Genomic DNA, 27,579 nt, shown 5'->3' with positions numbered 1-27,579 from the left:
CCATGGAGATATTGCCTCGAACCTTTCCAGGCCTCCTCACTGAGTCGTGCTTGGCTAACTTATGGCTTCTTTCCAGTGGTGACACACCTCCATCTCTGAAGGAAGAGATGAGTTTTTGGACCACCCAGAGTCCTTCAGAGCCATGTCTGGGGAACAAGTATGCTTAAGCTGAAAAAAAAAAAAAAAAAAAAAAGTTTAGGTCTTTGTTTTTCCTCCAAAAACCTCAAAAAAACCCCACAAAAACCCTGAAATATTTTAATAGCAACACCAATGGGATACTTAAACATTTTTTAAAATGTTTGTTTATTTTTGAGAGAGTGTGTATAGGTGTACAAGAGCGGGGGTTGGGGAGGGCAGAGAGAGAGAGGGTGATAGAATCCCAAGCAGGCTCCACACGGTCAGCACAGAGCCCCACGCAGGGCTCGAACTCCAGAACTGTGAGATCATGACCTGAGCTGAAACCAAGAGTCGGAGGCTTAACTGACTGAGCTACCCAGGTGCCCCTGGGGAGACCCCTTCAACTCAAACCCAGGTCAAGCCTCAGTAGCCTTTCCTTATCTTTTTCTACATTGTGTTTCCTTTGCTCTAGAGAGGGGAGCAGGTGAAGGAGCAGGATCATCTCCTTTCTCTCTTTTTATCTTACTCTTGGGTAAAGAAATGGTGCTGGGCTCAGGTCTCTCAAAACAGCCAGTGCTTCCCAGAGTAAAACTCTTTTTTTTTTTTTTTTATCTTTAATTTTTTAAATGTTTATTTATTTATTTTTGAAAGAGAGAGAGAAAGTGAGTACGAGCAGGGGAGGGGCAGAGAAAGAGGGAAACACAGAATCCGAAGCAGGCTCCAGGCTCCCAGCTGTCAGCACAGAGCCTGATGCAGGGCTCGAACTCACGAACTGCGAGACCACGACCTGAGGTGAAGTCGGATGTGTAACCGGCTGAGGCCACCCAGGCGCCCTCCCAGAGTGAGACTCTGGATTGCCCGACTCTACCAGGGATCTTCTTCCAAGGTTGTCACAGAATTGTGACGCGAGCCTCATCACAGCTGCCATAACACATCACAAGACATGCACATGGCAGGCACTCAGAGTTGAAGCTGCAAATGAAAACCGGAAGCAAGCTGGGCTTTCCACTGCAGAGAGAAATGTCTCCACATGCTTGGGAAAATGACTTCTGCCGCAGTGAGCTGACCCTTGTTTCTAACTCTAGAATATTCCTTTATGGTGTATTGAGACAGCAACGGTTAAAGTCGGTGTTTCAGGAGGCAATCATACATCTAATAATCGTATTTTGTTACATCAGAAGACTACCACCTCTGCAAAGGGTGAGGGGGGTATTTATTTATTTGTTTTTTTTTTATTTTTTTTCCATATTTGAGTATATCTTATCAACGTTTATTTATTTTTTTGGGGGGGGGGACAGAGAGAGACAGAGCTTGAACGAGGGAGGGGCAGAGAGAGAGGGAGACACAGAATCGGAAGCAGGCTCCAGGCTCTGAGCCATCAGCCCAGAGCCGACGCGGGGCTCGAACTCACGGACCGCGAGATCGTGACCTGGCTGAAGTCGGAGGCTTAACCGACTGCGCCACCCAGGCGCCCCATGTTTGTTTGTTTTTTAAGTAACCTCTAGGCTGCCCAACGTGGGGCTGGATCTCACAGCCCCAAGGATCAAGAGTTGCACGCTCTACCGACTGAGCCAGCAGGGTGCTCCTTGCCCTCTTTTCCAAGTGTCTCTGCAGTTGCCACATCTCAGCTCTCATCTGGTCCCACCCGGAAAGCAGGCTCTTAGCCTTTTCTCTCCTGCCCACAATACCCCTCTGCTTGCAACCTGGCTTCGTAAAACAAGACTTGATCTCAAGTGTCTCTCAAGATTGCTTCTAAGGACCCTCAATTCGATGTGTCTGCAGGACCGTGAAGTGTAAGGCAGGAGGCAGGAGAGCAGAGAGGAAGCCCTGGAGTCAGAGTCATGTGGCCTTCATAAGCCAGACCATTTCTCCTAGTGGCTGCACCTACCCTTGGCCTTTTGAAACAGAAACCAAACAAGCCTCCCCTGCTTCCCCCTGCCTTCCCCTTGTCTCTTTCTTTGTTGAAAAAATGGAGTGGTCTGTCCTCACAGTCTGCACATTGCTGATGACACTGCCATCCACGGTGGTGGCGTTTTTAACATAGTCTCCTGTCTCCCATATTTCCTGGTAGTTAGATTTTAAGACTTAATCAGATTCAGGTCTGACTTTTTTGGCTAGACAACTTCTGGGTTGCCAGGTATGATAAATAAAAATATAGGATGCCAGTTAAATTTGAATTTCAGATATATAATAAATAGTTCTTATTATGTCTCATGGGATATTGGAGATATACTAAACATTATCTGATATTCATTTGAAATTCAATCCTACTCTCCTACGATCCTGCTCTCTCTTTTTGGGATGTTAGCAGCTGTTGGTGATCGTGGCCTGGATTGGTTATTTCCCTAGAGGCTGTAAAATTGTGATGCTCTAATTCTTTCTCTCTCTCTTTTTTTTTTTTCTTCTTCATTTCTTAGCTGGAATATGTCTATAAAGGGAAGTTTTCCCTCATCAACTATTTGGTTTACCTGGTCACTTTCATGGAGGAAAGGTAGGACACGTGTTTCGTTCTTTATTTTTCTTTGCCAGTTTTCAGAATAAAACCTCCTCCCAGGGGAGAAAGAAGGCAGTAGCTGGAGAGAGATGGAGGGGCAAGGAAAGGTGGAGGGGCAAGGAAAGGTATGTTCAAGCCGGGAGATGCTGTGTAATGAACAGAGATGACCTCGGGGATTCTAATTACACAGGACTGAGAAGCCAGGGCTGTAGGAGACTATTGGAGTAATCTAGGCAGGAAAGGATGCTCCAAAAATGCATCCTCCAAAAGTGACCAATGAGTTGCATTCTTTCCTTCAGAAGTATTACTGGGGTGCCTGGCTGGCTCAGGCGGAGAAGCGTGTAAGTCCTGATCTCAGGGTGGTGAGTTGGGGCCCCATGTTGGGCGTACAGATTATAAATAAATAAACTTAAAAGCAAAATTGTAGGGGCGCCTGGGTGGCGCAGTCGGTTAAGCGTCCGACTTCAGCCAGGTCACGATCTCGTGGTCCGGGAGTTCGAGCCCCGCGTCAGGCTCTGGGCTGATGGCTCGGAGCCTGGAGCCTGTTTCCGATTCTGTGTCTCCCTCTCTCTCTGCCCCTCCCCCGTTCAAGCTCTGTCTCTCTCTGTCCCAAAAATAAATAAACGTTGAAAAAAAAATTAAAAAAAAAAAAAGCAAAAAAAAAAAGCAATATTGTAAAGGTATCATTTTACATTCAGGGATTTTGACGTGTACATCTTTTGATCCATGCTACCGTTATTCTCTCTGATTCTCAAACTTCCTCCTCCTTGGTCAGTGGGAACTTCTTGAACGTGGCTTCTGAGTCCTTTTTTTTTTTTTTTTAAGATTTTATTATTTTCAAGTAATCTCTACAGCTAACATAGGGCTCGGACCTACAACCTGACAAGAGTCACACATTCTACTGCCTGAGCCGGCCAAGTGCCCCAGACATGGCTTCTGAGTCCTTTTGATGCCACTCTGGTAGTCGGTGTTACCTTCCTTGCTTTCTGGTGTAACAAGATGTTCCAGATGCATCTCACACATTTCTAGCCCAGACTTGGAATCAAACATTTCTCTTAAGAACCTCTGTAGTGGGAGATGATGTTCAGAGATTAAACATTTCAGACTTTGCTATTTAAAATCGTAACAACCCCCAGGGCGTCTGGGTGGCTCAGCTGGTTAAGCGTCCAGCTTTGGCTCAGGTCATGATCTCACGGTTCATGGGTTCGAGCCCTACGTTGGACTCTACTGTCAGCTCAGAGCTCGCTTCAGATCCTGTGTCTCCCTCTCTCTCTCTGCTCTCCCCCATCTTGTCCTCTCTCTCTCAAAAATAATAAACATTTTTTAAAAGCACTCTTTGGGGTGCCTGGGTGGCTCAGTCAATTAAGCGTCCGACTGGCTCAGGTCATGACCTAACGGTTTATGGGTTTGAGCCCCATATCAGGCTCTGTGCTGACAGCTAGGAGCCTGGAGCTAGAACCCCTATCCCTCTCTCTGTTCCCCCCTCCCCTTGTTCTCTCTCTCTCTCTCTCTCTCTCTCAAAAAATAAATAAATAAACATTAAAAAAACACTCTTAAAAAATAAAATAAAGTCATAACAACCCCCATTACAAACACACATACATATGCTCCCGGAGGTCCCCTTACCATTTATCACCTTCTAACATATCACATCATTTAGTTTAATTATGTTTACTGCCCATCTTCTGCCATGAGGCTGTAAGTTCCTCAGAGGCAGAGACTTTGGTCTATCTGTTCATGGCCTGGTACATATTAGACACTTAATAAACATTTCTTGAATAAGAGAATGGCTGAAAGCCATCAAATTGTATTTTGAAAAGCTCATTCTCACTGCTGGTAGAGAGTGAACTGGGGAGGGACCATTGTAAAGCAGGGAGGCCAACGGAGAGTCTATTTCAGTCATCCAGGTAACACATGAGTGGGTCATGGAGATGGAGAGGAAGGTTGGGTGGAGGTAGAACTGACCACACGGGGACAGACTGGAGATGGGCGATGAGGGTCAAGGCAGAATGAAAGAGGACTCCTAGGTTCTTGGCCTGAGCACATAGATGGATAATGATGCTAAAGGGATGAGAGGGAAGATAAAGGGGGAGGGTCTGAGGATAAAGAGAATCAAGGGCTCCATCTTGGAAAAAGATGGCTCCCGTGTCTTTTAGACAGCCAAGTGGAGGGATGAGTCTGGGCTCAGGGAAGAAGATATAAAATCGACAGTCATCAGTATTCAGGTGGTATTTAGAGCTCTGGGACTGGATGAGATCATCTTGAAAGTTTCAGGCAGAGACCAGAAGCTGTTTCAAGACCAATCCCTAAGGTACTCCCAACATGGAGTAGCCAGGTGAAGGAGGAAGAGCCTGCCAAGGAACAGAGACGAGGAGGCTAGAGAGATAGAGAGAAAACCAGGAGAGAGCATCATCATCAGAACCAAGGGAAGACAAGAGCCAGGGAGAGCAGACTACTAGTTCAAGAAGCTTTGTGGAAGGGAAGACATGGGAGCAGTAGCCGGAGGGAGATGTAGGGGCAAGGAAAAGGTATGTTCAAGATGGGAGATGCTGTGTAATAACAGAAATGACCTTGCACAGTGGAAGATTCTAATGATACAGGACTGGGAAGCCAGGACAATAGGAGCCTTGGCATAACCCAGGCAAGAAATAAGGGCCTGAACCAGGACAGGGAAATAGCACTGAATGAACTTATAAAGCGGGTTGACTAGAGATCTCCCGATTCCAGACCGGGGGGGCAAATGTCAGGATGCAGAATTTCTCAGGATCCAAACCTGCCTGCTCAACAGCCTTGCCCCTCCTCACCCGCAGATAAACACACAGACCAAAACATCACACCCTTTCCAAAAGCAGAGAAAGCAGGATACACACTGGGATCCTGGACAAATGCCCGACTGCCCCCAGGAAGGCCTGATCTGGGTTCAAAGCCGAGAAGGCACACAGGGTTTCCTTGTTTCCCCCGCTGGATTTAAGTGTGTTTTTAAAGTGCTCTTCTCTGGCTACGCAAGGATTAGCCATGTGTTTCAGCAAGTGATTGAAAATCATTACTCGTCTCTTTTGCTTGAACCTCAAACTTTTGAAATGTACACAGCTTGGCAGGCTGGCCAGGGCAGCTGAGCCTCAAGAGGACGTGTCCCAGCCATCTGTTGCCCCATTTCATACCAGCCTTCTGCCCTTCCCACCGCCGAGGAGTGCTGGGCTGGACAGGCAAACACAGCACCAGGACAACTGTAGCCCTGGCTTCCGACAGTTGCTGCAGTCTTGGGTGGCGTGGGGGAAGGGAAGCTATTTTGTTCTGCTTTGCCTTGAGGTTATGGAGTCCCCCTCCCCCCATTTTAGAGATCCAGAGAGGTCTAGGGATAGAGACAAAGGACATCATCTGTGATTTTCCCTTCATCAGAGCAGCTCAGACTGTACTCAGCTACTCAGAGGCGATTCAAGGATGCAATGTGAAGATTAGAATTTCATTTGAAACAATATTTCAGTATTTTAAAAACTCTATTAAAAAATGTTTAGCGTGTAACAATGTGAATGCATTAAATAAACACTTTTAGCCCCACAAGACCTCAGTGGTTTAAGTTGCACTGCCAAGTGAACTAACTTTGAGGGGAGAGCAGTTGATATTATTATTCCTTTTAATTAATAGACTTTATTTTTATTATTATTTTTTTTAAGTAGGCTCCCTGCTGAACGTGAGGCTTGAACTCATGAGCCTGAGATCAAAAGTCTCATGCTATACCGACCCAGCAAGACACCCCAAATAGACTTTATTTTTAAGAAAGATTTTAGGGGCCCCTGGGTGGCTCAGTCAGTTTGGTGTCTGACCTCGGCTTAGGTCGTGTTCTCATGGTTCATGAGTTCAAGCCCCATGTTGGGCTCACTGCTGTCAGCCCAGAGCCTGCTCCAGATTCTCTGCCCCCTCCGCCCCCCGCCTCTCCTCTCAAAACACTGTCTCTGTCTCTCTCAAAATAAATGAATTAAAAAAAATTTTTAGAGACAAATTTTAGATTTAGAAAGAAATTGAGCAGATCATACAGAATTCCCATATTACCTTCCTCCTCCCCAGCACTCACTTTCTCCTATTATTAACATCGTACATTAATGTGGTACATGAGTCACACACAATTGGCGAATCAATTCTGAGACATTGCTATCAACTAAAGTCCGTAGTTTTTTCAAATTTCTTTAGTTTTTACCTAGTGGCCTTTTTCTATTTCAAGATCCCAAGCAGGATTCCACATTAAATTAAAGTCACATGTCTTCCTGGGCTTCTCTCGGCTGTGACAGTTTCTCAGACTTTCCTTTTTGATGATCTTGCGAGTACAGGTTGAGTATTTTGTAGGATACTTTTCTTTTTTTTTTTTTTTAATGTTTTTTAAAAATTTATTTTTGAAGGAGAGAGAGAGAGACAGAGCATGAGTCGGGGAGGAGCAGAGAGAGTGGGAGACACAGAATTCGAAGCAGGCTCCAGGCTCTGAGCCATCAGCACAGAGCCCCATGCGGGGCTCGAATGCACAAACTGTGAGATCATGACCTGAGCCGGATGCACAACCAACTGAGCCACCCAGGCGCCCCTGTAGGATATTTTTCTATTGGGATTTGTCCGATGCTCTTCTCACATGTAGACTGGGGTTGTAGGTGTGGGGGAGGAAGATCACAGATGTAAAGTGCCATTTCCATCACATTATATGTAGTGTACAGAGATACATGCTATCGACACGGTTTATGATTATTGATGCAGATGGTGATCACCTGGCTAAAGTAGCATTTGCCAGATTTCCCCCCTGTAAAGTTTTCTTGTTTAAAACAATGTATGTAGGGGCGTCTGGGTGGCTCGGTTGGTTAAGCGTCCGACTTCAGCTCAGGTCATGATCTCACAGTTCGTGAGTTCGAGCCCCGCGTCGGGCTCTCTGCTGACAGCTTGGAGCCTGTTTCGGAATCTGTGTCTCCCTCTCTCTGCCCTCCCCTGTTCATGCTCTGTCTCTCTCTGTCTCAAAAATAAATAAACGTTAAAAAAATTTTTTTAAATAAAAATAAAAATAAAAAAAATAAAACAATGTATGTAAGTATGGATTCACAGATATTTACGTTATACGTTGGGCTATAATCTAATGCTACTTTATTTTGCTCCTCAAATTGTCCTAGCTTTGACCACCGGGAGGGCTTTTGGCTGACACCTATGCCCCTGTGACATATTCCCGTAAGTATAGTATTTTTTGTACACTCAGTTTTGTGCTTTGTACTGACTTTGGCACAAGCTCCTCCTGGCATCTCTGAGCCCAGGTTGGCACGGATAGTGGGTGTGCCTTGTGAGGCTCAGTGCTGCGCCAGCCTGGGCATGTCTCCTTACGAAGGGCAGAGTACTTCCCGCATGGGGTGCACTGGGCTCCATAAACCACCAGGCTTATCCTAGTGACTATGAAGTGATAAAAGTGTCTTGTTTGTTCAGTACTTGCTCTAAGTTTTACTTGTTTATTGCCCAACTTCTATGTTTATGATGAGGATAAAGAGCAGTTGTTGGATATTTTGATAGTTACTCACTCAACTTTTTTTTTTTAATGTTTATTTATTTTTGAAGGAGAGAGAGAGAGCGAGCAGGGTGGGGCAGAGAGAGAGGGAGACACAGAATCTAATGCAGGCTCCAGGTTCTGAGCTGTCAGCACAGAGCCCGATGGGGGGCTCGAACCCTTGAGCCGCGAGATCATGACCTGATCTAAAATCAGATGCTTAACTGGCCAAGCCACCCAGGCACCCCCTCACTCAACTTTGAAACAAAAATTTGTATTACTTATTTCTAGTGTCTAGATTGGTTTAATTGAAGACCATTCTAATCTCAAAAGACAAATTAACAGGAGTTAAGAGCACAGACCCTACCGTAGGACTGCCTTGATTTAAACCCTTGACTTTGAGCAAATTATTCCATTCCTCTGTACCTCAGTTTTTCCACCTATAACAGGGGAATGTTAATGATAGATTTACTTCAAAGGTTTGTTAAGTGAGTTAATTAATGTAAAGTGATTGGAACAGGGCCTGACATGTAGTGAGTGCTATGTAATGGTGTCTGTCATCATTACTTATAACCATCTGCTGTGGCCTTAATGTTTATGTCCCTCCGGCCCCCAAATACATATGTTGAAATCCCAATCCCCAAGGTGATAGTATTAGGAGGTGGGGGCCTTCAGGAGGTGACTAGGTCATGAGGACAGAGCCCTGATGATCAGAATTAGCACCCTTATGAAAAAGGCCCCACAGGCACCTGGGTGGCGCAGTCGGTTAAGCGTCCGACTTCAGCCAGGTCACGATCTCTCGGTCCGGGAGTTCGAGCCCCGCGTCAGGCTATGGGCTGATGGCTCAGAGCCTGGAGCCTGTTTCCGATTCTGTGTCTCCCTCTCTCTCTGCCCCTCCCCCATTCATGCTCTGTCTCTCTCTGTCCCAAAAATAAATAAACGTTGAAAAAAAAAATTTTTAAAAAAGGCCCCACAGAGCTCTCTAGTCCTTTCTGAAGATCTGATGAGAAGTCTGCTACTCAGAAGAAAGCCCTCAGTCGACCACGCTGGCACTGTGACCTTGGACTTCCAGTCTCCAGAACCGTGAGAAATAAATTTCTGTTGTTTATAAGCCTCCCACTCTTCAGTATTTTGTTATAGCAGCCCAAATGAACTGAGATACCACCCATTTATGCGATCAGAATTTTCTCAGAACTGGATGACCAAAGCCAAATAGAAAAATAAGTTGGATGCCGAGACTGACTGTGAATCAGCCAGGGCTTTGATTTAGGAGCACAACAGGAACTGGCTCTGGATGAGTAAAGCTGAAGAGGAATTTATGGAAAGGATGTTGGGTAGCCCGTGGAATCTCTGGGAAGGCCTGAGAGCCAGGCACAGGGCATGAATGAGAACAAAGGATGCTGGGAAGTAGCTAAGAGCATGGCCAAAATTGTGGCACAGAAGTTATCCAGAGCCCTGCCCTGGCCTCAGAACCCTGGAAGGCTTGTGCCACAACCAGGACTGGGGCCTGAAAGATAACCAGGCTGCTGCCACTACCCTGGAATCTGGACATGGCTGCCACAGCTGCTGCCGTCCCCACTGGAGAAGCTTCTCTAAGGGGTTCTCTCTGTGATCTCTGATTCAGGATCCAGGTGGTGCTCCTGATTGGCCAAGCCCAGGTCACATGTCTGAGTCCTGCCAATGAAAGAGGCTGGGAAGCAAGTGTCATGATTTCAGTCTCTATAGTGAGAGGTGAGCAGTAGACTTTAACTTCCACTAAGACTCATAAGATGGTGTCTCCCATGCACCTGGGAAGGGATTCTGAAGCTGGACAGCCAAGAAGTGACAAATGCCATCGATCAACTCTGCTTTCAGATTTCGTGCCATCATAGTAACAGCCTCAGTGGACTTTATAATAAGTAAAAGTTTGAAAAACACTGGCCCAGTGCTCTGGTGCCCCTTATATTTTTCAAGCTGGAGGTATAAGAGACTGATTTTTGTGAGTTCTAAGGAAGATAAAAGCTATTGGTTGGATTTGGGTAGGAGTTGTTCATGGAGGTTGTGATTCTGAGCCTCACAGGATGTACTCCTCACAGGACGTTTTTATAAGCGACAGTAGATGCTCCTGTGATTAACAAAATGCAAATCCCTTTAAAGGATTTAAAAGTGATTGGTTTTCTCATTTTGCGTTTTTTTTTTTTTTTTTTTTTTTTGATCAACAGGTGCCAGATTACCATTGTCATCCTGTGGAGTCTTTGAAATGTTTGCTTTGAAAAAGAAGCCTAGGGGCACCTGGGTGGCTCAGTTGGTTAGGGGACTGACTATGGCTCAAGACATGATCTTGCAGTTTGTGGGTTCAAGCCCCACAGTGGGATCTGTGCTGACAGCTCAGAGCCTGGAGCCTGCTTAGGATTCTTTATCTCCCTCTCTCTCTGCCACTCCCCTGTACGTGCTCTCTCTCTCTCACTTAAAAAAAAAAAAAAAAAAAAAAAAAAAAAGTCTTCATATTTGAAGGTTGGAGAAACCCTTAGCACTGTCCCAAACTTTCCTTTTCTCTTCTTTTCTTTTCTTTTCTTTTCTTTTTTTTCTTTTCTTTTCTCTTCTTTTCTTCTCTTTTCTCCTCTTCTCTTTCTTTCTTTTTTAAAGATTTTTTAAAAGATTTTTAAAATGTTTATTTATTTTTAAGAGACAGAGCAGAGTGCCAGAGGGGGAGGGGCAGAGAGAGAGGGAGACACGGAATGTGATGCAGGCTCCAGGCTCTGAGCTGTTAGCACAGAGCCTGACATGGAGCTCAACTCAAGAACCACCAGATCATGACCTAAGCCTAAGTCAGATGCCCAACTGAGCCACTCAGGCACCCCTTTTAAGATATTTTTTAAGATTCTTTTAAAAGTTTATTTATTTATTTTGAGAGAGAGAGAGAGAGAGAGAGAGCATGCAGAGGGGCAGAGGAAGAGGCAGAGAGAGAGAGAGAGAGAGAGAGAATCCCAAGCTCCACACTGCCAGCCCAGAGCCTGATGTGGGGCTTGAACCCACAAACCACGAGATCATGACCCAAACCAAAGTCTGACACTTAACCAACTGAGCCACTGAGGTGCCCCAAGATTTTATTTTTAAGTAATCTCTACATCCAATATGGGGCTCAAACCTACAACCCTAGATCAAGAGTTGCATGCTCTACCAACTGAGCCAGCCAGACGCCCTCCCCCTGAACCTTCCTTTTCTAAATGGAGTCCCAAGAGGTGAAGTGACTTATGCAAGGCCACACAGCTGTCCAGCCCCACAGTCACTTCCTTCCTGAGGCAGGTCTTGAGAAGAGACCCAAAGTGGCTTTTGAATACTGGCTTGTGGCTGTTGTTGCTGCTTTATTTGCCCTTACTTTCTGGAGCAGGAAACCCCCAGTGGCTTTCTCTCTGCCTTCAGTCTTCTCCATGGAGAGAAGAAGGAGAAGGAGAAGGAGAAGGAGAAGGAGAAGGAGAAGGTAGAAGAAAGAAGGAAGAAGGAAGAAGGAGGAAGAAGAAGAAGAAGAAGAAGAAGAAGAAGAAGAAGAAGGAGGAGGAGGAGGAGGAGGAGGAGGAGGAGGAGGAGGAAGAGGAGGAGGAGGAAGAGCAAGCAGACAATAGCCCCCACACTGCTGGATTCTGACCTTTGCTGGTCTCTATTCTGCCTCCTCTCAGTGTGGCTAACCCCCTGCCCTAACTTTGGACTTGCTTCAAATCCTGGCAGCCAGATGCCCTGGTCCTGCATTCATGTCCTGGCTCCCAGTAGTGAGGCTAGGTCAGATCCTGACATCTGCTGAATGCACCTTGCAATGGAACTGCCCATCTCCTTGCCTGGCCAGCCAGATCTGGCCATCTAGGAAGCTCCTGGGAAGCAGGGGTCATGTCCTCCCCTTCTGGCATCCTCAACACCCAACAGGGCATGACCCAGCAAACCCTTGTTGAAGAGGTGATTGACCTGCTGTATTTGGGTGTTGCCCACACCTAGTTGTGACAAACTAGAACAAAGGGAGGTGGAGGTGCTAAGTGGACAAACTGTGAGAGATTTTCCTTCTATACTACCTGGGGGTATTTCTGGTTTGTACTGACGTCAGTTATTTCTATCTGAAATCACAATACCATAGACAAGATTTGGGCTCTGGTCTATCCAGGCCAGAGCAGGGGATAGCATCTTGGGAGTCCAAAAAGAGCCCCAGGATCAGATAAAATCATCTGAGATAAACCAGGGGGCAGGACATTCATTCATTCTTTTGTTCGTTCATTATGAATTGAGTACCATGTGTCAGGTTCTATGCTAGGCACCCAGAGATTCTATGATAAATGAGACAGATTCCATGTCCTCAAGATGCTTAGAGGACAAAGATGCTTAGAGAAAGACAAAGCAGGGGATTTGTGCTTACATCGGATTACGATGCATGCAGAAATAACAATAGCTAATATCTATTGAGTGCTCACTATATGCCAGACTCTGCCCTAGTTATGCGGCATTTCAGGCACTCCTCAGTGGAATCCTCTTAGTAGGTATTATTATTATTTCCATCTCACCGATGACAAGATGGAGGCGCAGAGAGGTTAAGTGACTTGCCCAAGATCACACAGCTGGGATGAACGACATACCTAGAACTTAAATCTAAGTAGTTTGACTCCAGGGCCTGTGCTTCTAGCTCCTCCACCATAGTTCTGTTTCATCATGACAGAAGAAAGCGGAGGATACTGCCAGACCACATAAAGTTGCACCTAACGTGAGAGGGCATAGAAGGCTTCTTTGAGGAGGCAACACGTAGGCAAAGTCCAAAAGGACCAGTCAGAATTAGCTGGGAGAATTGGGGGCGGGGGCGTGCATATCAGACTGAAGGAACGGCACATACAAACACTGGAGACAAGAGGCCACGGTACATTAATTCCTGTTTGGTGAGCATCGACTGTGTGCCAAGGATATCTAGAGGCATTGAGAGACTGTAACGAGTGCCAACGTGACTGTCTCATAGTGAGTGGAGAGAAGACTGGAGGGAGAAGAGGCTGAAGTGTTCAGCAGGCACCAGTTCACAAAGATCTTTAAAGGCCAGGCTAAGGGGTCATGTCTTTATCCAAGGGACAGTGGAGAGATACGAAAGGATAAGCAAGAGAGTTTCATGATCAGGTTGCTCTTCAGAAAGCTCCTTTTTAACCGTACTTTGGAGAAGGATTGGAGTCAAGCAAGAATGAAGGGCATTTGGGTGGTCCAGGCAGGAGATGATGGCGACCTGAAATGGGGATTGGCAGTGACACGCGAGAGAACTTTGAGGACTTTGTTGGAGGGGAGGTCATCATCAAACCGGAAGATTGTGGGGACCTAGACACGTAGGCGAGCCTCAGAGGGTAAACAGTTAGTGTTGGTCCAATGTTAGGCAATTGGCCAAAGTCTCACCAGGAAGTGGCTGGTAGAGAGTAAGTTCGGGGGGGAGGGGCGGCGCTTAGCTGACTCCGTGGGTGGAGCATGCGACTCTTGATCTCGGGGTTGTGAGTTTGAGCCCCATGTTGGGTGCAGAGGTTACTTAAAAATAGTTTTAAAAAAATCATTAAAGAAAGAAAATAAGTCCAGCAGGTGGTGGGGACTCAGCAACAGAAATAAGAGACCAGGGGCGCCTGGGTGGCGCAGTCGGTTAAGCGTCCGGCTTCAGCCAGGTCACGATCTCGCGGTCCGTTGAGTTCGAGCCCCGCGTCGGGCTCTGGGCTGATGGCTCGGAGCCTGGAGTCTGTTTCCGATTCTGTGTCTCCCTCTCTCTCTGCCCCTCCCCCGTTCATGCTCTGTCTCTCTCTGTCCCAAAAATAAATAAACGTTGAAAAAAAAAAATTAAAAAAAAAAAAAAAAAAAAAAGAAATAAGAGACCAATGAAAGAACCCCGGTCCCTGGAGAACCAGATGAAGAAAGAGAATTTTCCACTGGGCAGGTTGAAAAGGGAGATAATGGGAAATCAGAATCAGGAACCAGGGTCCCCATAGCTGTCCTGGACTGGCAGCAGGACCTAGGATGCTCATCTATGAGACAGGGGTGCAGAATTCCTTGTGTCTGCCTCACTCTGTCTCTAGCTAGGTAGATCCTATTTAGTCAGATTCAGCTTCAAAGTTTGTGGGGAAGGGACATGTGGTGAAGGGGAAAGGGCAGAGTTTTGCCATTAGAGAGAATGGGGTTCAAACCTCATCTGGAGTCACTTACTAGTTCTACGACTTAAAGCAAGTTACTTAACCTCCCTGAGCCTCAGCTCACTCGTCTGCAACTTGAGGATAAGAATATCTACTCCACAGGCCTACTGAATAAGAATGACAGTATCTACTGCAGGAAATTATTGTAAGAATCTGGCAGTTAATACATGAAAGATCAGGCCTGGCACCAGGGTGGACGCTTAGTCAAGCTGTCAACCATCCCTTTATTGGAAGTCATCTGTGTGCTGGACCCTGGGCTGAGGGTTTCAGGTGCTATGTTCTCTCCCTCTTAAGTTTTTTAAAAATGTTTTTATTTATTTTTGAGAGAGAGAGAAACAGAGCACAAGTGGGGAGGGGCAGAGAGAGAGCGAGAGAGAGAGAGGCACAGAATCTGAAACAGGCTCCAGGCTCTGACCTGTCAGCACAGAGCCCGACACGGGGCTTGAACTCAGGAACAGCGAGATCATGACCTGAGCCAAAGTCGGAGGCTTAACCAACTGAGCCACCCAAGAGCCCCTAAGTTCTCTCCCTCTTAACAAATCAAGGGAGATATTCCTATTCCCATTTTGTAGGCCAAGAAATAGGCTCAGAAAAGTTGAGAAACTTGTCCGAGATCACATTGCTAGCAAACTTATTTTTCACCAAAGCCCACTACTGTTTTGGTACTGTTTTGTTTAGTCTGCATCCTCTGTACAACTTGTTCTGTACCAACTCACCACCTATCCTATTTTTTGTTTAATATTTTATTTAAATCAGTCTTCCTATTTATTGTAATTAATGTAATTTAAAAACAGCTCTGCGATACTAATTCGTATGTCATCCTATTCAGCCATATAAAGTGTATAATTCATTTTTTTTAGTATATTCACAGAGTTGTACAACCACTACCACAATCAATTTTTGAACATTTTCACAATTAATTAATTTATTTTTTTTTTATTTAAGAGAAACAGAGAGAGTACACACTCAAGTGGGGGAGAGGAGCAGAGAGGGAGAGAGAGAGAATCTCAAGCATACCCAGCGCACAGCCTGACTTGGGGCTGGATCCCTTTATGTCCTGAGACAAATATCAAGATTCAGAAGCTACAGGGTGCCTGGGTGGCTTGGTTGGTTAAGCACCCGACTTCGGCTCAGGTCACGATCTCACGGTCCGTGAGTTCGAGTCCCGCGTTGGGCTCTGTGCTGACTGCTCAGAGCCTGAAGCCTGTTTCAGATTCTGTGTCTCCCTCTCTCTCTGCCCCTCCCCTGTTCATGCTCTGTCTGTCTCTGTCTCAAAAATAAATAAAGGTTAAAAAAAAATTAAAAAAAAAAAGATTCAGAAGCTCAACCAACTGAGCCACCCAGGTGCCCCATCATTAACTTACTTTTAAAGGAAACTTTTGTCATTCCCATAAATGGAAAACTTGTATTATTTACCATAAATGGCAGGCAAAACAAACATAAGTAGAGCAACAACCAACAGCTAGGTCATGTTTTTGCTCTCTAGTTAGGGCTGCCTGTTAAGTGTCTATGCTTCAGACGTCTTTCTCTTTGCCAAAAAAGGAGATTGGCAGATATTACAGCGTTGTTAAAGACACTCTAACACTAAATCGAGACTCTCTCTTTGGCATAATCGGAAAAATAAAAAGGTAATTGAAGTGAAACTTACTTTCTCACTGTGTAATTTCATACCACATCCCTGAGCCACCAAAAATCATCGTGCGCGTACCTCCCACACTTGTCTTTTCTAGGTGGGGTAAGTGACTTGTCCAATGTCACACAGCGAGGTGGTAGCAGACTGGGTCCAGAATTCAGGTCTCTTAACTTTTTTTTTTTTAAGTTTGTTTATTTATTTTGGGAGAGAATGCACACGCATATGCAAGCAGGGGAGGGGCAGAGAGAGAGGAGAGGTTCCATGATATCAGCCCAGAGCAGCAGAGCGATGTGGGGTTCAAACTCATGAACCTGGGGCGCCTGGGTGGCTCAGTCGGTTGAGCGTCTGACTTCAGCTCAGGTCACGATCTCGCGGTCCGTGAGTTCGAGCCCCGCATCGGGCTCTGGGCTGATGGCTCAGAGCCCGGAGCCTGCTTCCGATTCTGTGTCTCCCTCTCTCTCTGCCCCTCCCCCGTTCATGCTGTGTCTCTCTCTGTCTCAAAAATAAATAAACGTTAAAAAAAAATTTTTTCAAACTCGTGAACCATGAGGTCATGACCTGAACCAAAATCAGGAAATCCAGTCGGAGGCTTAACCCACTGAGCCACCCAGGCGCCCTCAGGCCTCTTAACGACTAATGCTATCTCCTTTCTTTGTTTCTTTCTTTCTTTTCAATTTATTTAAATTCAAGCTAGTTAACATCCAGGGTAGTAATGGTTTCAAGAGTAGAATTTAGAGATTCAGGGGCGCCTGGGTGGCGCAGTCGGTTAAGCGTCCGACTTCAGCCAGGTCACGATGTCGCGGTCCATGAGTTCGAGCCCCGTGTCGGGCTCTGGGCTGACGGCTCAGAGCCTGGAGCCTGCTTCCGATTCTGTGTCTCCCTCTCTCTCTGCCCCTCCCCCGTTCATGCTCTGTCTCTCTCTGTCCCAAAAATAAATAAACGTTGAAAAAAAAAATTAGAGATTCATCACTAGCGCCCTCTTTGCAACAAGTGCCTTCCTTAATGCCCATCACCCATCTAGCCCATCCCCCCACCCAACACCTCTCCAGCAACCCTCAGTTTGTTCCCTGTATTTAAGAGTCTCTTATGTTTGCCTCCCTCTCTGTTTTTATCTTATTTTTCCTTCCCTTCCCCTATGTTCATCTGTTTTGTTTCTTAAATTCCACATAGGAATAAATCACATGATATTTATCTTTCTCTGACTTTCTTCGCTTAGCATAATACCCTCCAGCTCGATCCACGGAGTTGCAAATCGTAAGATTTCATTCTTTTGGATTGCTGAGTAGTACTCCGTTGTGTATATATACCACATCTTCTTTATCCATTTATCCATCGATGGACATTTGGGCTCTTTCCATACTTTGGCTATTGTCGATAGCGCTGCTATAAACATTGGGGTGCATGTGCCCCTTTGAATCAGCATATTGTGTCCTTTGGATAAATACTTAGCAGTGCAATTGCTGTGTCATAGGGTAGCTCTATTTTTAATTTTTTTGAGGAACCTCCATACTGCTCTCCAGGGTGCCCGCACCGGTTTCAACTACACTGTAGTCCTCTTTGCAATCAGTATTTTAAATGAAGTCAAGTGCCTAATTTGTGTGTTGGACAGACATGTTACAAATTCATAAAGCACATATTTAAACATTTTTTAAATGTTTATTTATTTATTTTGAGAAATGAAAGATAGAGAGTGAGCAGGGAAGGTGGAGAGAGAGAGAGAGACAGACAGAATCCCAAGCAGGCTCCGCACCATCAGTGCAGAGCCCGATGTGGAGCTTGAACTCAAAACTGTGAGATCATGACCTGAGCCAAAATCACAAGTCAGTTGCTTAATCTACTGAACCACCCAGGCACCCCAATAAAGCACATATTTTATAACTAAGAAGGAACCTCAGAGATAATCTAAGCCAACTCATTTCATTTCATATATGAGAAAAACAGTGAGTTTGTTCACCTAAGCATGTTTAGAATTGCCTGCCAATCAGTTGAACATATAACCAAAAATGTAGCTATAAATAGTCCAGAATTATAATAATTCTCCTCTGGTTTCAGGCTTAAGCCAAACTTCCTGATATCTCAGTCCTGCCCTCACTTTATTCTGCTCTTTAATTTGTTCCTTTGGTCTGTCCTGATGTCTGTATGCGTAGTTTCCCCTTGGCCCAAACTACCAAGATGGATTGAAGGATCACAGGCACAAGGGGAATTAGTGGGTCAAGGGTGTGTGTCATATGAGAAAGAAATGAGGGGTTGTCAAGAACTGTGAAGGCTCTAAAACTTAACCCGACTTGCAAGCTGACAAGGTAGCCTGCCACAGTTTCATGGAAGCTTCTGGGTCAGAAACAAAGGACTTCTTTACTCACAGCAATAGTAACAGCAAGAGTATTGGCATTTCGTTGTACTGGTTTCCTGATTCCCAATTCCCAAAGGCAATGCAAAGAGGGCCAATTATTAACGCCTGTACACACGGTGCGGCCCATTGCAAGAGAGGGACCCAGAAGCCTAGGCAACCAGATCTTAAATAATGGACAGTATCTGAGAAAGATACTATCTTCAAAAGATAGTCTGAAACAAAGAGCATTCAATGACTCTGCTCACAAGGCATGCAGAATGTGACAGACCCATGGAGAATGATCTCCCAACAAGTGTTAAGTACAACCGTGGAAAGTGAGCTCACAGTCCTCAGCTACATCAGACGACAAAAGATGGGGAAGATGGAAATGGAAGCAGAGGCGAATCAATCCCGTCCTTTCTACATCGATTCTTTACTGGTGTCAGTTATGGCAAGGGCACCCGGAGGCCTATTTGTGGTGTTTGGCACGTTTCCTGTTTTGACGAATATAGCTTTCAACTCACTGCCTTGACGGGGTTTACCCAATTCCAATCATTTCTTTGCATAGCTGTTAGAAATCTCTAGAAGCTCCAAAACTCCACGGAAGAGAGAAGGGTGCATCCTTCCAAACATTATTTGCTTCCAGGAGATGGTGTATGCTGGGCAAACCCATGGTGGCCACACTGCAGTTGCGTGGGGGACGTGTGCCGATTTCTTGTATCCTATCCGTCTATACCTACGGATATTTACTATACCTAGTAAATGTGGTAAGGTTTGCTTGCCACTGTGATGCAGTCAGCGAGACCCCTGACTCGGTCTAGCCTCTCATTTGAAACCAGGACTAGATGGGTCACAAAGTCAGGCTTTATTTGTCATGTGTGCTCCATATCTGAGGCAGGTATTTTGTATCTATAGCCAAGACCCAGAGTTCCAGGCCTCTGACTGACAGGCCTCAAGTCGGCTCGTTTTTGTTTTTTTTGTTTTTTCCTCTGCCTAGAGGAGGATGAATTCCTAAGGTAAAGGAAGGACAATGCAGCTCAGGACGGGAGCTCATAGTCATTGTCAGAACCACATCAGGACCTGGGATAAGGTCCACAGAGGGATTTTGTGGCATTCCACTGGTCCTCAGGCTCTTTGCAACCATATCAGATAGGAGTTAACCAATCAACCGGAATCAGGCAGTGAGAGCCTGGCAGGTGAGTCAGTGACAACATCCTCTAACTAGGGGCAAAGGGCAAAAATTATGTCAAGAAACCAAGCAAAGCCCAACACTGCCCAATAAGGGCAAAGGCCATTCAAGTGGGTTAGCCTTGGAGAGTGATTCTAAAAGAGTGCTAGAGGGACCACAGATGATCCAGCTGAGGTGATGGGCTGCTCTAAATATAAATGTGATATAAATATAATTTAGAGCTGGCCATGCAAAGTGGTCCTTCCACTTCATTAGGGAACTCTATTTAGAATTACGAAGTAGAAGGGGATAAATTGGAGAGCCCATGGGGTTTTCTGCACTGTTCAAGCAATCCACGAATGACAACTTTACACAATTCCTTGGAGCTGCTGTGAAGAATTTTAGTTTGTGAAGATCCTCACAGAGCCGTAGCTCCCTATGGACTTGATATACTGCCACAGTATATGGTCTCTTGTTGTTATCCCTAGATATTACTTCACCCAGGAGAGGAGGACTTCCTTCTTCTCATAAGAAGTCATGAGTCCCAAAGCAATGTCATAAATGTCTAGCAACTTCTTGGCCTGAGAACTCAAATGACACCACCCATGTTAGTGCTAGGACTGATGTCCCAAGGGCCAATATATATTACTGGCAGACGATTGTGTAAGGACTTCCTCCCCACTATGCAGTGAGCTCAACCTTTGAGCTGTGCACGCCAATAAATAGTCACCTGTCTCAAACAGGAAAAAGAAACCTGTGCGGGGTGATTGAACTCTGACCTTGCTGGCCAACCTGGATCCCAGGAATGCTGTGCACATTGCCTTGACTCTTGGGTTTGTGTTTTTCTCTTCCTTGTGAAAAGAAAGATTCATTTACAAACTCTGGGTGGTGGTATAGCCTTGCTGGGGAACTGTGGTCATCAAACGCACAGAATTTCCACAGCAGCTTTTGACAATCAACTCCGGTTTACTTTTGTTAACCACTTTTCTGTTTGGCCTCCACATTGTGGCCTGTTAGCATCAACAGTTATTAAGTCTTGAGAAGAAGTTCTGAGGAATGGTTTGTGAATTAGAGTTCATCACTAAGCGAGAGGACTGCATACAGATTGAACTCTGAAGGTACTGTCTTTGAGTATCTAGTGGCCTGTTACTTATCATGGGACTTTGCCTAGCCCCAGCCAGCCAGCCTTCCTTTTCAAATTGTAATCTGAAAACTGAAACTCCTGATACACAATGTAGCACATGCATCTAATACAGGATGCAAAATTACTTCCCAGAAAACACCGCATTTGGAAAATGCCACCTCATTAGTTTTCTATGTCTCTTGTTACAAATTACCACGAAATTGGTGGCTTCAGACAACACAGGCTGAAATGAAGGTGTCAGTATGGCTGCATTCCTCTCTTGAGCCTCTAGGAGAGAATCTGTTTCCTTGCCTTTTCCAGCTTCCAGAACCACTCACATTTATTGGCTCATGACCCCTTTTCTCCATCGTCAAAGCCAGCAATGTTGCATCTCTGGCCATTCTCCCATAGTCATAGTCACATCTTCCTTTGAATGATTCTCTTCCGTCTTCCTCTTCTTCCACTTCTAAGGATCCTTGCGATTCCATTGGCCCATCCTGACAATCCAGGATAATCTCCTTATTTTCAGATCAGCTAATTAGTAACCTTAATTCTATTTCAACCTCAATTCCTCTTTGTCATGTAACCTAATATACTCACGGGTTCTTAGGATTTGGACATGGACATTTTGGGGACAACTATTATTCTGCCTACCAAGTGCCCTGCTGAATTACATCTGGACAATCAGTGGTGAGGAAATGAAAAGGTTTGCTCAGTGTCTATCTTCCCAGCTGGCCTGTATAGAGGGGTCAAACCTTTTCATCTTAAATGAACGTTGTACAGCTGATTTGATTCTCTCCATGAGCTGATGGTTGGGGGAATTTATAACGGAGTGTCCTGTTTAGAGGTCTCGGAGACCTGTGATATCCATACAGAATCCTTTTTGTTGGCGAATGGTTTAGTTATTTAACTGACACTTAACACATATATCAGAGCTTTACAAACTAATTTAATTCTTACAACAAACCTATCAAGTGGGTAAAGTTGTTATGTCATCTTCATTTTACAGATAAGGAAACTGAGGCATAGGAAAGCTAAGTAGGGGCTCCTGGGTAGCTCAGCCCATTAAGCATCTGACTCTTGATTCTGGCTCAGGTCATGATCTCACGGTTTGTGAAGTTGAGCCCCGTGTCAGGCTCTGCTCTGACAGTGTGGAACCTGCTTGGGATTCTATCTCTCTCTCTCTCTCTCCCTGCCCCTCCTCAGCTCTCTCTACCTCTCAAAATAAGTAAATAAACAGTAAAAAAAAAAAAAAAAGAAAGAAAGAAAGGCTAAATTACTTGTCCAAGGTCACGCAGCTAGTATGTGGCAGAAGTAGGACTTGAAGCCAGTCAGTGTCTGTGCGGTCCAGAACCCTTGTTCCTGACCACCATGCCAAGCTGCCTTGTCCTCTTGGTTTCCACCTGTCCCCAGGCCTCTGCTGCCACCAGCTCTGGTAGGTGGCCTTGTGGTCTACAGCAACACCCCAGCACTGGCTTCTCCCCTTTGCAACTTGCTGCTCATTTCCCTCTGTTCTCAGTGGTGCAGACCCATGATCCTCCCCCGAGCTTTGCCACAGGTAGTCTTGCCCCACCGGGGCAGTCACACAGCAGGTTGTTTGCTCACGATGTGACAACCATGCCATGTGGGAATGGGGACTCAGGAATGCTGAGCCTCAGAGCCTCTCTGCTGACCTAGGCTTGATCACCAGGGTCACTTTGACATAACCTATCCTGCTTTCCTCTAAGACCTGAAGAGGAGGAAAAGCATGATGCCTTTCTGACCTTCCTCTCTCTCCTCTTTCTCCTTCCTACCATCTGACCCGATGGAAAGGGGGTGGGTACTCTCTCACTGCCTTAGAGCTGGCTTAACAGTCCTGGGGGGGGGAAGGGGTCTGGGAGCTGGTCCTTCAGGCTTGGCTTTGATTCACTAAGGGAGGAGAATTTGGAAGGATCAAGTCACGGCTAGTTCCTTCAACTACACAACGGGACAACACTTTGAGGCCAAGCCCGTCATAAGTCCCCTGTGTACGGGGGGGTATTTATTACTCTCTAAACCTAGAACTTTCACGCTTCTTTGCCTGTATATAGGGAATATGTTTTACACTGTGACCCAGACAAATATGTACATATATATTACAAACAACCAAACCAAAAGCTACACAAACAACACTTATTACTTAGTACAATGCATCTGATCATTTTTTTTTTAATTTTTTTTTCAACGTTTATTTATTTTTTGGGACAGAGAGAGACAGAGCATGAACGGGGGAGGGGCAGAGAGAGAGGGAGACACAGAATCAGAAACAGGCTCCAGGCTCTGAGCCGTCAGCCCAGAGCCCGACGCGGGGCTCGAACCCACGGACCGCGAGATCGTGACCTGGCTGAAGTCAGACGCTTAACCGACTGCGCCACCCAGGCGCCCCAACATCTGATCATTTTTAACGTAGTCTTTTTTTTTCAGAAAAGGAAGAACACTGGTGGCAGCCCATCATTCCTGTCCCCAGGCAGACTTACTTGCTTCCTTCTCTGGGATCTCACGGTGCCCTGTGTGAAGCTTCTCATGTCACGCTGTAATTTACATGTCTTTCTCTCCCACTAGGGAGAGACTTTGTCCCTTTCATCTCCGCATTCCTAGCACGGCTACCAGCAGACATCCAGGAAGTGTTCATCGAAGGAGTGAAGGAAAAAAGGCCAGTGGTTTCTCTTTTCATGGCACACGTCCCCTAGTTCTGGGGTTGGAGAGCTTGGACCTTGTCAGTGAGAGACCTGGGCTCAGGGTGGGATCCCTGTGGAAGTTAGTTCATATACCTCCCGCGGAATGGACCTCGGTGGGCAAAGAATGAAGGCCAGGGACTTTATTTCCCCTCCTTTGATTTTTCTCCGAAGCTGACCTGTTGGCATCCCGGGGCCAGAATGCCTTTGTGTTCTCCTCCACAGTAATTTAATGCCGTAAAACTGACTGCTGCAGACTCAAACATCCAGGGCACTTGGCGTTTTTGCAAAGCCGGGCTCTAGGAAACGTTCCCGTTGCTGAACACATTGGATGTGGTTTAGGTAGCAAAGCAAATGACCTAACAAGGAATATATGTGCTGAGCCTAGTTCCTGTTAAATTAATAGATTCACGTTCTGGCATATCCACAACCTCACAAGTCATAGCAACCGGATGACGGCATGGCAACACAGCAGCTGTGGCCACTGCACGTGAGAAAAATCAGAGCCGAGTGTCTCTGGAGAGAAAACAGAAATGGGCTCTACGATCGCCAGCTTGTACGTGACTGGCTGAGGCGGGGGCGGGGGGGCAACCACAAGTAGACGCCTGCCCTAGTTAGGGATGCAGGAGTGTAACATCTCTCCCGCTTCATAGAACTTTGTTTTGTGTTTTCAAAGTAAATAATTTGCTCCAGTCAGAGAGGAAATGATGTTGAGAGAGAGAGAGATAGCATCACGTGGACAGAATGTTCTTTGTAGCCCTGGAAGCAGTGTGGAGGTGATTCTTATCGGGGATTGTCCACGACTTGCTCTTCAGCAGCAGGACCACAAGCCTTTCTTTCTAGTTTTAGACCTGCACTGAAATCACTTACCTCTTCCGGCTGTCAGGCTCGAAAGCCCTTCTTTCCACCTCTTCTTCTAGGACCGAGGTTGGACCCCACCGCCCCTGCGTGTGCTGAGGCCTCAGGACCAGGATAGATGCTCTGAGGAAGAGGAATAGGACACCTGGACACATGTCGATTCTTGTGCAACAAAAAATATCTGCATGTACTATCAGGATGGTGACGCCCAACGCCAGGGCTGCCTGGGACTCAGCAGCAGCAGCCTACACCCCCTGATCTTGTTTAAATTCAAGGGTGACCCTTGCTCTGCAAAGAGGTGAAGGCTGGGCTGTCTGTTCTTAGGACTCATGTGTTACCCTTAGGTCTGCCCCTTCCTCCATGTTCTGCTTTCCAGGTGAGGGACCAGGAAGCTGGGCAGGGTTGTCATTGGGCCCACACTGACTTCTCTTTTGTTCTGTGAATTAGTTACCTATGGCTGTGTAGCAAATTACTACAAAACACAGCAGCTTAAGATAATAAACACTCAGGAGTGCCTGGGTGGCTCAGTCGGTTAAGCGTCTGACTTTGGCTCAGGGCATGATTTCACAGTTTGTGAGCTCTAGTCCCATGTTGGGCTCTGGGCTGACAACCTGGAACCTGGAGCCTGCTTCAGATTCTGTGTCTCCCTCTCTCTCTCTGCCCCTCCCCCCCCCCCCCCCCGTCATGCTCTGTCTCTCTGTCTCTCTCTTTTAAAAAATAAACAATAAAAATTAAAAAAAAATTTTTTTTTTTTAGTTTTCAATAAGACCACAAACATGTATTACTTTACAGTTTCTGTGGGTCAGGAATCGAGGCAGCTTAGCCGGCTGCTTCTTCCTCAAGGGCTCTCGCTGAGGCAGCTGCTGGCTGGGGTTGAAGGTCTCATCTGAAGGCTCGATTAGCAGAGACGAAGGGGGAAGTATCCCAAGCTAACTTATGTGGTTGTTGGCAGGCCTCAGTTCCTCTTCACAGGGCGGCCTTCGGACATGGCAGCTACTAGCTTCCTTACAGTGAGTGATCCAAGAGAGAGCGAGAGAGAAAGAGGGCACCTAAAATGGAAGCCACAGTTTTTTTATAACCTAATCTCAGCAGAGACATCACGTGATTTTTGCCATATATTACTTGTCGGAATCGAATCAGTTAGTCCAGCTCACACCCAAGGCGAGGGGATTACACAAGGGTGTGAATACCAGGAGGCCGGGGATCACTAGCAGGGGACTGTCTTTGAGACCACCTACCACAGCTTCCACACCGTGGTCCTCCAGCAAATGCCACTCTACAGAGGAAAAGCAATGCATGTGTGTGCATGTATCAGTGTCAGGCCTTCACACATTTACACCATCTGCTAATTATTCCTGGGCATGCAGAAATCCTGAATATTCATGAAATTGTGACTGAGAATTCAGAATCACAATCCCGAACAAAGAAATACTCTGCTCTTGTCCTAGCAAATACGGAGTATCACGTGGTTGTTTTTAGAAGTCTGGGTGACATATTTGCTCTACTCCCCTTGATTATATCATTGCTTGCCGTAAGGAGAATACACTAAGGAATTACTTCTATCTATCCCCAAACAGAAGTGGGCAATCCCTCCACCATCCCCCCACAATAGTATGATGCAGTAAAAATTTCAGAAAATTGTCATTATTAAGAGTCTAACAACGCATGTGTATTTCTCAAAGCGACACTATTTTTCTTACGTGGTACATTTTGTATTTATAATGTGCCATTAATAATGTCTGGGTAGAAGTCAGAACTAGCACATACGGGCTGAAGTGTGGGGGATTTCACGTTGCTAGGAGAGCCTCATCTGCATACTCCCAGTCTTGGGAGGATGATTCTGCATTTGTGGCTTCCCATTAGATATGAACGCAGAACTGGGGATCATTTCCCAGATGTCACTTTCCATCAGTTTCACATCCATCTTTCTGGACAAAGCCTTTACTCTAGGGTTTCCTGTGCTTTAGTAAAAAGATGAAGCATTAGTATGGGAGATTCTATGATCTGGCCAACGTGCTAGTAGAAGCAGCATTTGGGGAAAAAGGGAAAATTGTTGAGCCCCAACCGATGCTTTTGAACCACCTTTAAAAAGCTCCCTGTTTTCCGCAACAAGCTACAATGAAGCTAATGTTTCTGTTATGAAAGCCCTCCACTGCAGTTTCAAATGTCTGCTTTTTTTTTTTTTTTTTTTTTTTTTTTAACCACAGCAAAGGCTAACCCGGTTTTCTCTCCAGCAAAGCTGGAGAGAACTCTTCCCTAAAGATTGTTGTTTAACTACTTTGTTGCTATTTATCAGAAACCAAAAAGGTGACTTTTTGTTGCAGTTTTTAATAGGGCGAGCGAACTTATTTTGGGGAACGATAAATTTAAAATGACTTGCCTGATGCTCCTCTTCTCGGGACTCCACCCTACCCTCTAAGTCACTTTTGGCCCGTGATGAAACGCGGAATGCATCAGGCCTCAAAGAGATCTGTGAGTTGAGGGTAAAGGAAGAGGTGGAAATCGCGGGGGAGGATTAGAACAGAAACCATTTTGCAGCCCCTACTTGGACGCCGAAATAGCCCCCTGAGGTGTGAGATATGGTAGCCGTCCTGCGCGCCTACAACGAGTGGAAATGTCGAAGGACGAGCGTGCAGACCTTTGGAGGGAATGTGGGGCGAGGAAACCCGCGTTTGAAGGCCCAGCTTAGGCATTATTTGGCAAAACACAAGAGCATTCTGCTTTCTGACAGCACCTTCTAGCCTCAACGTGAAACTGAAAAACTTTCTCTTCCTCCTCCTCCCCCTTTTGTTTGTGCGGTGGGTGTGTTTCCCCTGGAACCCCAGCTCCCCGGGGTCCCTGAACCCCAACGCCACCTTCCAGACCCAGCCTGAGAACACAGGTTCGGTCGCAGTTCTTCGGCGCGGAAACGACCCGCAGGGGTGCAGGCTCGGCGGACGACTGGCCGCGGGGCCCCGGCAGCCGTGGGCGAGCCGAGCTGGGGAGTCGGCGCCCGGGCAACCGGGGCGCGCAAGAGCCGGGGGCGCGGGCGGGCGGGCGGCTGCAGGGCCCGGCGCGCCACCGCGCGAGCTGCTGGGTCACAGCCCGGGCCGCGCCGCCCGCTCCGCGAGGAAGTGACGACTGCGCCGTCCCGAGAGCAACAAAGTTTGAGTCTGCGGGCCGCGCTCGCCTGCGCCCAGCGCCCCGCGCCCCTCCGAGCGGCCCCGGGATCGAGCGTGCAGGTGAGCCGCGGGCCGGGCGCCCCCTCTGCCGCCGGGGCGCCGGCGTGGGGCTCGGAAACGCGTGGGGTCGGGGCTTGGCCCTGCGGGCGGGGATGTGGGGGGCCGGGTTGGGCCCGCCGCGCCGGGCGCTGGGGTGCGGGCGGCGCTGCAGGGGGGAGGGGGGAGGGGAGGGGGGGGGAGGGCTGACGCTCCGTGGCCGGGGTCGGAGGCCCCAGGCTGCGCCCCTGTTGTGGCCGGTTTCCCGCGGGAGTTAAAACAGACGGGGCTGCAACCGGG

The 27,579-nt window shown here is 46.7% G+C and overlaps 1 protein-coding gene and 2 long non-coding RNA genes across 7 annotated transcripts in view; 2 read left to right on the top strand and 1 right to left on the bottom strand.

Annotated features, from left to right (window-relative positions):
* Positions 1 to 904: 904 nt before the first annotated feature.
* LOC111560900 lies at positions 905 to 23,203 on the top strand. Of its 2 annotated transcripts, none has more exons than XR_002743178.2 (4): positions 905 to 1,174; positions 2,535 to 2,608; positions 7,756 to 7,810; positions 23,112 to 23,203. It is a non-coding gene; the product is annotated as an uncharacterized LOC111560900 (long non-coding RNA). The 2 variants fall into 2 exon arrangements; XR_006599784.1 differs by lacking the exon at positions 23,112 to 23,203 and adding an exon at positions 9,085 to 9,999.
* Positions 22,878 to 27,132, bottom strand: LOC102899349. Of its 2 annotated transcripts, none has more exons than XR_002743176.2 (3): positions 26,938 to 27,132; positions 24,868 to 25,131; positions 22,878 to 24,205 (listed from the first exon to the last, which is right to left on the bottom strand). It is a non-coding gene; the product is annotated as an uncharacterized LOC102899349 (long non-coding RNA). The 2 variants fall into 2 exon arrangements; XR_002743175.2 differs by lacking the exon at positions 26,938 to 27,132 and adding an exon at positions 25,850 to 26,245.
* A 53-nt stretch (positions 27,133 to 27,185) lies between these two features.
* MIDEAS (mitotic deacetylase associated SANT domain protein) overlaps positions 27,186 to 27,579 on the top strand; it is a 68,011-nt gene continuing 67,617 nt past the window's right edge. For 2 of the 3 annotated variants that reach the window (XM_023255821.2, XM_023255823.2), the window contains exon 1: positions 27,186 to 27,303. The gene's annotated coding sequence lies outside the window, so the exon portion shown is untranslated. The remainder of the gene's footprint in view (positions 27,304 to 27,579) is intronic. The other variant, XM_023255822.2, reaches the window with a different exon arrangement.

Source organism: Felis catus, chromosome B3 (genome assembly GCF_018350175.1).
Source record: "Felis catus isolate Fca126 chromosome B3, F.catus_Fca126_mat1.0, whole genome shotgun sequence".
Taxonomy (NCBI): Eukaryota; Metazoa; Chordata; class Mammalia; order Carnivora; family Felidae; genus Felis; species Felis catus.
The sequence above is the reverse complement of the archived record's forward strand: the minus strand, read 5'-3'. Positions and strand labels throughout refer to the sequence as shown.